Source organism: Amblyomma maculatum, chromosome 11 (assembly GCF_055883805.1).
Source record: "Amblyomma maculatum isolate TAMU_Amacu chromosome 11, ASM5588380v1, whole genome shotgun sequence".
Lineage (NCBI taxonomy): Eukaryota > Metazoa > Arthropoda > Arachnida > Ixodida > Ixodidae > Amblyomma > Amblyomma maculatum.
The window spans coordinates 152,841,573-152,850,678 of NC_139354.1; the positions used below are offsets into that span (position 1 = coordinate 152,841,573).

At 46.5% G+C, this 9,106-nt stretch overlaps 1 pseudogene; it reads left to right on the forward strand.

Moving 5' to 3' along the window:
• Positions 1-1,286: 1,286 nt before the first annotated feature.
• Positions 1,287-8,188, forward strand: LOC146175199 (uncharacterized; annotated as a pseudogene).
• Positions 8,189-9,106: the final 918 nt, after the last annotated feature.

Consider the following 9,106-nt stretch of genomic DNA (forward strand, 5'->3'; position numbering starts at 1 on the left):
TGGGTCGATAAGAGCGCGGAAGAGCCGCCAGGTGTTCCTGTTGGACATATCCCGCGCCGCCGTGTTGCAACGATATACCCAGTTGGCGTCTGCGAGCTGGGCCGCATACTCGGCCGCCTGCTGGGTGAGCTCGGAAATTCGAGCCTTAAGTTTACGGTTATGCTTTTGTCGGCGCCACCGGCGAACAAGGCAATGCCGCGCTTCCCAGAGATGGAGGAGGTGGTTATCCACGTCTGATACCGCCTCGGAATGCTGAATTTTAGTTTCGGTAGAGCGAAGGCTAGAAACCAATTTTTCGGACCATGACTGGTAGCCTTGCTCGAGTATAGATGTAGCTGTGTTGTAATTTTTCCTAAATTTGTACCAGTCTGGGAGTCGAGTCTGTGTTGTGGGTTTTGCTCATTAGCAAAACCCTGGTCTGTTCCGAATTGTAGTGTTTAGTATACAGTGGTCGCTACCGAGTGTTTCCTCAGTGTTGACCCAGTCAGCATACTGAATGTTGCGGGTACAGGTTAAATCCGGACACGTATCCCGAGTCACGGAGTTACCTATACGTGTTGGGTGAACGGGGTCTGTGTGAAGAGTGAGGCTCAACGTAGACGCAAGCTCCGCCAACTTGCGTCCCCATTTCTCTTCACGGCGGTACCCCCAGCCTCGACTAGGGGCGTTAAAATCGCCCACAATCAAGAGGGGGTCCCGACCCGCAGCTTTCAGCGCACGGCTGAAAAGGTCCGAGAATGATACATTCGGCAATTTGGGTGGGCACATTTAGAGTGTGCAGTGGTGGGTCCTGCTTGCGGAGGTGAAGGAGTCACCATTACATGGGAATAGCCAAGTTGAAGGTTCAAGTCGACCATATTTGCTGTGTAGTTTGTATGAAAGCATAGGCAAGACGAGGGTCCTGCTGAATCGTCGTATTGTTTGTTAGGGTGGCGCCTCTTCCTGGCTCCTGAAGGGCCACCACGGCGGGCATATGCTCGAAAGTTGAGAGGAAAAGCCGAAGGTCGGCCCGCTTAGTGCGAGACCGTAGCCCTCGGCAATTCCATTGAGTTACAGTGATGGGGAAGGCAGCACGCCAGCGATGGCCCGTGCTAACGTTCTACGCTTCTTGGTGCATTTCCTCGGACTCTCGAGCTCGCAGCTGCTGGAGTGTTCGAGCCCCCGGGTCCCGTGCCGAGCATCCGTCGTCAACTCCAGTCCAGACGCAACACTCCTGCTTTCCGGACTTCACACAGTTGAGCCTTTCTTGGCTACGGATGGCCAGCCCATCGACAACGCATCCCGGTCCGCGCAATTTCTACACGGCCAAGGACCATATCTTCAAGCATCATGGCTTTCCCTGAGCCGCCTGAACGCCGGAACCGCCCCTGTAAATCCTGCGCATGCGTGGACTTGTGCTAAAAAGGCAGCTCGGAGCGGCGCGCCCTTCAGTGGGCTCGGCAGCACGCCAGCGATGGCCCGTGCTAACGTTCTACGCTTCTTGGTGCAGGTCCTCGGACTCTCGAGCTCGCAGCTGCTGGAGTGTTCGAGCCCCCGGGTCCCGTGCCTAGCATCCGTCGTCAACTCCAGTCCAGACGCAACACTCCTGCTTTCCGGACTTCACACGGTTGAGCCTTTCTCGGCTACGGATGGCCAGCCCATCGACAACGCATCCCGGTCCGCGCAATTTCTACACGGCCACGGACCATATCTTCAAGCATCATGGCTTTCACTGAGTTGCTTGAACGCCGGAACCGCCCCTGTACATCCTGCGCATGCGTGGACTTGTGTTAAAAAGGCTGCTCGGAGCGGCGCGCCCTTCAGTGGGCTCGGCAGCACGCCAGCGATGGCCCGTGCTAACGTTCTACGCTTCTTGGTGCAGGTAATGAAACCTTATTGCATTTACGCTAAGCCAAGTAGCTACCGTGCACTCTTGGTGCTGCCGAGCCCACGGCGTTTCCGGTCCATCATGTATGACTGTGCCCATATGTTGTTAAAACTTCTTATGGTAGCTGGTGATATAGAATCTAACCCCGGCCCTAACAATGAGATTCTTGATGCTTTGAAGGAAATTCAAACTGTGCAGACAGCAATGCTAGCGCAGCTAAAGTCGATTGAAATGAAACTAGTTGATCACGATAAAATGTTTTGCGAGATTAAGGCGCGACTAGATAAAATTGCTAGCGCAGGTAGGGGTAACATTAGGGGTGCTTAATGGTAGGGGTAACATTAAGAGATAGAAAGCGTGCAGAGTGGGTCAGAGAAATAACTCAAGTTAATGACATTCTAGTGGAAATTAAGAAGAAGAAATGGACATGGGCAGGACATGTAGTGCGAAGAGAGGATAACCGATGGTCGCTGAGGGTAACAAACTGGATTCCAAGGGAAGGAAAGCGTAGCAGGGGGAGGCAGAAAGTTAGGTGGGCGGATGAGATTAAGAAGTTCGCAGGGGTCAAGTGGATGCAGCTAGCACAGAACCGGGTTAAGTGGAGAAATATGGGAGAGGCCTTCGCCCTGCAGTGGGTATAATCAGGCTGATGATGATGATGATGATGATGACGATGACGATGATGATGATGATGATGATGATGATATTGATGATGATGATGATGATGATGATGATGATGATGATGATGATGATGATGATGAGATAAAATTGAGACAGCATGCATGTGTTGGTATTGGTGACATGCAGACTGAATTGAAAGAACTGCATGGAATCAGCACTGAGAACACGGCGCAGATAAATGCTCTGTCTGCCCGGGTAAATGATGCACAAAATCGGTCCAGACGAAACAACCTTGTTTTCTACAGCCTTGAAGATAAAGATAAAGAAACATGGTCAGATTCTGAAAATATCATCATTGCACACATTAATCAGTATTTAGACATCCAGTTAGAGCCACGCGACATTGAGCGTGCACATCGCCTTGGGACTTTCCAAACTGGTAGGTGCAGACCTATAATTGTGAGATTCGCTCACTTTAAAGACAAAGAGCAAGTCCTGTCTTCCGCTCGGAAATTCAAAGACACAGGATATGCGGTTGCTCAAGATCTTTCTCCCAGAACGCGCCTTGCCCAGAAACACCTCATCGAATTTGGAAAGGCTCGAAAACTGAAATACAAGTTGCGAAATGAAAAGCTTGTCACAAGTGAAAAAACGTACGATTTCGACCATGTTCCTAACCATGTCGTTGAGGACAGCTTGTAGCCACCATTAAAACCAAATTGTGAACCCCGTTCGCCGAATCGTCACCCTTTATCGTTTCTGCTTGCTAACATTCGAAGTGTTGCTCCCAAGCGCGATTCATTGTGCAGTTTAATAGGGTCATATTCATGCGATATCTTACTACTGACTGAAACATGGCTTAACGCATCAGTTCAAGATTCTGAGATTCTTCCATTTCTCCCAGATTTTGAGATATTCCGGAAGGATAGACCCGATAACTCGCGCGGTGGGGGTGTATTGCTCGCCACTGAACGGGATCTGCATTGTTCATTTGTTAACCTCCCCTTCACAACTGGAAATGGTTTGGCTTCGATGCAAGATGTAGAGGTAATCGGGAAAGTGCGATGCAGTGACCACAGGATGGTGAGGTCCCGAATTAGCCTAAATCAGAAAAAGGAACGCAACAGATTAGTAAGAAAGAAACCCATAAACGAATTAGCGGTGAGGGGGAGGGCAGAAGAGTTCAGGATCTCGCTACAGAATAGGTATTGAGCTCTAATTGAGGATGGCGACATTACCCTAGAGGCAAGGAACAATAATTTCAGAGATATCATTACTGAGTGCGCGGTAGAAGTAGGCGGTAGGATAGTTAGAGAGGATACCGGTAAGCTGTCTAAGGAGACGAAAGATTTGATTAAGAAACGCCAGAGTATGAAAGCTTCCAATCCAGCAGACCAGATCGAATTGGCCGAGATATCAAAGCTAATCAATAAGCGCAAGATGGCCGATATAAGGAAGTATAACATGGAGAAAATTGAGCATGCTGTAAAGAACGGGGGAAGCCTTAAAGCGGTAAAGAAGAAATTGGGCATAGCAAAAACCAGATGTATGCGATAAGGGACAAAGCGGGCAACGTCATCACTAATATGGAAAAGATAGTCAAAGTAGCCGAGGAGTTCTATACAGATCTCTACAATAGCCAAAGTAGTCAGGACCGTAGTGAGATTGGCGGTAGGGAAAAACAGTCAGACGTTCCAACAGTGGCGAAGGAAGAGGTCAAGAAAGCACTAGAAACTATGAAAAGGGGGAAATCAGCTGGAGAGGATCAGATAACTACAGATTTGCTGTAGGACGGGGGGGGGGGATATCGTGCTAGAAAAACTGGCCACCCTGTATACGCAGTGCCTGGTGTCATCGACAGTACCGGAACCATGGAAGAATGCAAACATTATTCTCATTCACAAGAAAGGGGACTCTAAGGACCTTAAAAATTACAGACCAATCAGCCTACTGTCTGTTACGTATAAGGTATTTACTATGGTATTCGCTAATAGAATCAGGACAACCTTAGACTGCAATCAAGCAAAGGATCAAGCAGGGTTTCGGAAACGGTACTCTACTATCGATCATATCCATACCATCAATCAGGTGATAGAAAAATGCTCGGAATATAACCAGCCATTATACATAGCATTCATTGATTATGAAAAAGCATTTGACTCAGTTGAAACCTCGGCGGTGATGCAGGCATTGCGAAATCAGGGGGTAGACGTACCGTACGTGAAAGTGCTGGAAGATATATATAGTGGCTGCACAGCAACCATAGTTCTGCATAAAGAAAGTAACAAAATTCCTATAAAGAAAGGTGTTACGCAAGGAGACACAATCTCTCCAGTACTATTCACGGCTTGTTTAGAGGAAGTATTCAGAGACTTCGAATGGGAGCAGTTAGGGATAAGGGTAGATGAAGAATACCTCAGTAATCTGCGATTTGCTGATGACATTGCCTTGCTAAGCAACTCGGGCGATGAACTGCAAATAATGACTGATGACCTAGACAGGAAAAGTAGAAAGGTAGGCTTGAAAATTAATATGCAGAAGACTAAGGTAATGTTCAAAAGCCTTGGGAAGGAACAGAAGTTTGCATTAGGTAGCGAAATACTGGAAGTAGTAGGCGAATATGTCTACTTAGGACAGGTAGTAACCGCAGATCCGGACCATGAAAAGGAAATAACAAGAAGAATAAGATTGGGATGGAGCGCATTTGGCAAGCACTTGCAGATTATGACTAGCAGCTTACCGGTATCGCTCAAGAGGAAAGCATATAACAGTTGCATCTTGCCTGTACTCACCTATGGGGCTGAAACGTGGAGGCTAACCAAGAGAGTTCTACTTAAGTTGAGAACAACCCAGAGAGCTATGGAACGAAAAATGGTAGGGGTAACATTAAGAGATAGAAAGCGTGCAGAGTGGGTCAGAGAAATAACTCAAGTTACCGACATTCTAGTAGAAATTAAGAAGAAGAAATGGACATGGGCAGGACATGTAATGCGAAGAGAGGATAACCGATGGTCGCTTAGGGTAACAAACTGGATTCCAAGGGAAGGAAAGCGTAGCAGGGGGCGGCAGAAAGTTAGGTGGGCGGATGAGATTAAGAAGTTCGCAGGGGTCAAGTGGATGCAGCTTGCACAGAACCGGGTTAAGTGGAGAAATATGGGAGAGGCCTTCGCCCTGCAGTGGGTATAATCAGGCTGCTGCTGATGCTGATACTGATGCACTACTACACATCCGCCCATCCTCATTGGTATTTGTTACCGCCCTCCTAATGCTGACAGTTCTTTCACCCCTTATTTCATGATGCCGTAAATGTGTTAACTAAAACATATCCACTTAGCCCTATCCTTCTCTTCGGCGATTTAAATTTTCCCACAATAGATTGGTCTAATCCCGCCGCTACATTATCGAAAAGCAGCCCGGCTAGCGATTTCTAAACACGTGTAGGACTTTTGGCTTAACTCATCACTGATCCCACACGCGTTACTGACCACTCGTCCAACGTTCTAGATCTCGTATTAACAACGCATCCTGATAATTTTACTCCTATCACCTTGTTGCGCGGTCTCAGCGATAATTTGACGATACATACTTCTTTTTATTGCAACGTACTAAAGAAACAAAAAAAAATAAAAAAACACTTACGCTTTATGATAAAGGAGACTATGCCAGTATGAACCGTGAATTATCAGATTACTTGACACCTTCGCTGCTCACTTTCCACTACATTCTCTCGAGTCAAACTGGTTACTTTTCAAAACAGAGATGCATCGGCTTATAAGTCTTTACATTCCAACCATTACTATATCAGAAAGAATAACATCACCATGGTTTAATGTATCACTCAAAAGGTTTAATGTATCACTCAAACGACTCAATAATAAGAAAGAACGCCTGTTCCGGTCGGCCAAGCTGTCTAACTCTTCTTCCGCATGGCAGAAGTATCATGCTGTCGCAAAAGAATACGACAAGTTAACCGCTCAGACTAAACGGAAGTTGTTTTCTACTACTTTACCATCTGTGCTGCAGACTAACCCAAAACGATTTTGGAAAACCATTATCCTTAATCAATGTAATGAGATTTCACTGAACAGTAGCTCTGGATCTCCTATTCCCGACACTGAGGTTGCAGATGTTCTTAACACAGTATTCAGTTCGGTCTTTCCACCATATTTTACGCACCCGCTCATGCAAAATATCACATTTCATCCCGTTGGCATAGTCAAGATAATTGAGTCAATGAAGAACTCATCTACTGGAGTGGACGGTATCAACGCCAAAGTGCTAAAAAATACTAAACATACGTGTAGCCTGTTCTTATCGTTCATATTCCAGGAATCCCTGAACACCGGTTCGATTCCACGCGACTGACAGGTGGGCAAGGTCATCCCGGTCTTCATGAAAGGAAGCCGATCATCGCCGAGTAACTACCGCCCGATTTCCATAACAAGCGTTTCTTGTAAAATAATGGCGCATGTTTTATACTCCCATATTGCTACCTTCCTATCGTCCGTTCATTTTTTTCACTCAAGCCAGCATGGTTTTCGCAAGAATCATTCCTGTGACACCCGACTGGCACTCTTCCTGCACGACTTACATTTAAACCTTGATCGTAATATCCCGACTGATGCAGTGTTTTTAGACTTCGAAAAAGCGTTCGATAAGGTTCCCCATGGTCGTCTCTTACTAAAGTTATCGCGCCTTAATATTCATCCATGTGTTCTGAACTGGATTCGAGGGTTTTTATCTAACCGTCAGCAATTCGTATATGCTAATTCACACTCTTCATCCTTAACACCTGTGCTCTCAGGGGTACCTCAAGGAACGGTACTCGGGCCCCTCCTTTTCCTGATATATATTAATGACCTACCGTGTAACATTTCTTCTCATATCCGACTCTTTGCCGATGACTGTGTCGTTTACCGAAGCATTACTAACTCCACCGCCCATCTCGCATTACAAACTGATCTTATTCGCATACAGGACTGGTGTAAAACATGGCTCATGTCATTAAATATTTCTAAAACCGTGTTAATGTCCATTCACCGCCGTCGTAATTACGTAGCGCCTCATTATAATAATAATAACCTGCAGATTGGAACATCCGAATCATTCAAATATCTTGGTGTGCATATCTCGCGTGACCTAACTTGGACCTGTCATATTAATAGCATAATAAATTCTGCTAATTGTGCTCTAGGTTATTTACGCCGTAACCTTTCACTCGCTCCCCCCCCCCCCCCCTATTAAACAGCTTGCTTTTCAAACCTTTGTGCGTCCCAAGCTTGAGTATGCTAACGCTATTTTTGATCCGCACCACGTTAATCTTACTAACGCCCTCGAATTGGTTCAGAACCGCGCAAGACGATTCATTCTATCAAATTATTCCTACCACTCAAGCATCTCAGCACTAAAAGCTCCAATCAACTTGCCCCCCTAGCCTCGCGCCGTAAGATAGCACGTCTTAACCTTTTTCAAAAATTTTTCCATTCTTTGCCTCTTGATAACCCCTACATAAAAAGAGCCCACCGCATCGCCCGGTTCAGCCACAGTAACGCAGTGTATCCCCTACAGGCCCATACTGTGACATTTCAGCAGTCATTTTTTCAGCGTACTGCACGAAACTGGAATGACCTGCCCACCGAAGTTGCCATTATCATCAACCCACTAGAATTCAAGCGAAGCGTCGCCAACCTTTCATCTTAACATTTTTTACCATTGTTTGCCAGATACCGTCCACTCCCTCATGTAATGTCTCAAACGAGACCTTTGAGGAAATAAATAAATAAATAAATTTAGATAAGGGGGAACGCCTACACCGAGGTTGTCCCGTCATATTCAGGTTTTGGGGTTAGAGGAGGGAAGGTAGATGCCCCGGAGGCGTATTGCCATACCATATCCCGTAGGCGCACTAGAGCAGACGACGCTTTCAGCGAGTTAAACGGCGATTGTTGATGAAAGACCTCCCTGAACGCAACCTAAAGGTAACATATACACTCACTGTAAACGGTGATTGTTGCTGAAAGATGTGTCTGAACGCAACCTAAAGGTAACATACACTCACTGAGGCAGGAAATGATTGTGGGGAAGGTAATTGCTTAGTGTAACTGTTGTCATACCGATTCGTACTTAAAGGTGTCTGTAAATGCAACCTATAAAGGTAACATACACTCACTGAAGGCTGGATATAATTACAGTGAAGGCAATTGCAAAAGAAAATATTCAGAAAAAGAAATAGCACACAGGAGTCGAACGCATGTTTAAGTGGCATCAGTGAAGAGATGTGTGGTGTTAATCCATTGCGCAACCAAAACGACGGGAACGGTGGGCTTTAAATGTGTTCTTATTCGTTAAAACAATATATCCACTATTTGTCGCCTGGTGGCGCTGGTCAGAGGAATTACGCGCCAGAGCGTCGTCTGCTCGAGTGCTCCTACGGGATATGGTTTGCTAATAGGCGCCCCGGAGCCATCAACCCGGGGATGAAATTCAGCTCCTGGGAGGGGGCAGCTATCTTCCTCATTTTCGATGTCAGTTTCTCGACGCGAAAATTTTGAGGGCCGGCTGGATACGTTTTTGAGAGGAGCGGCCCGGCGAGACGTGCGGGGGAGATTAGCGACATGT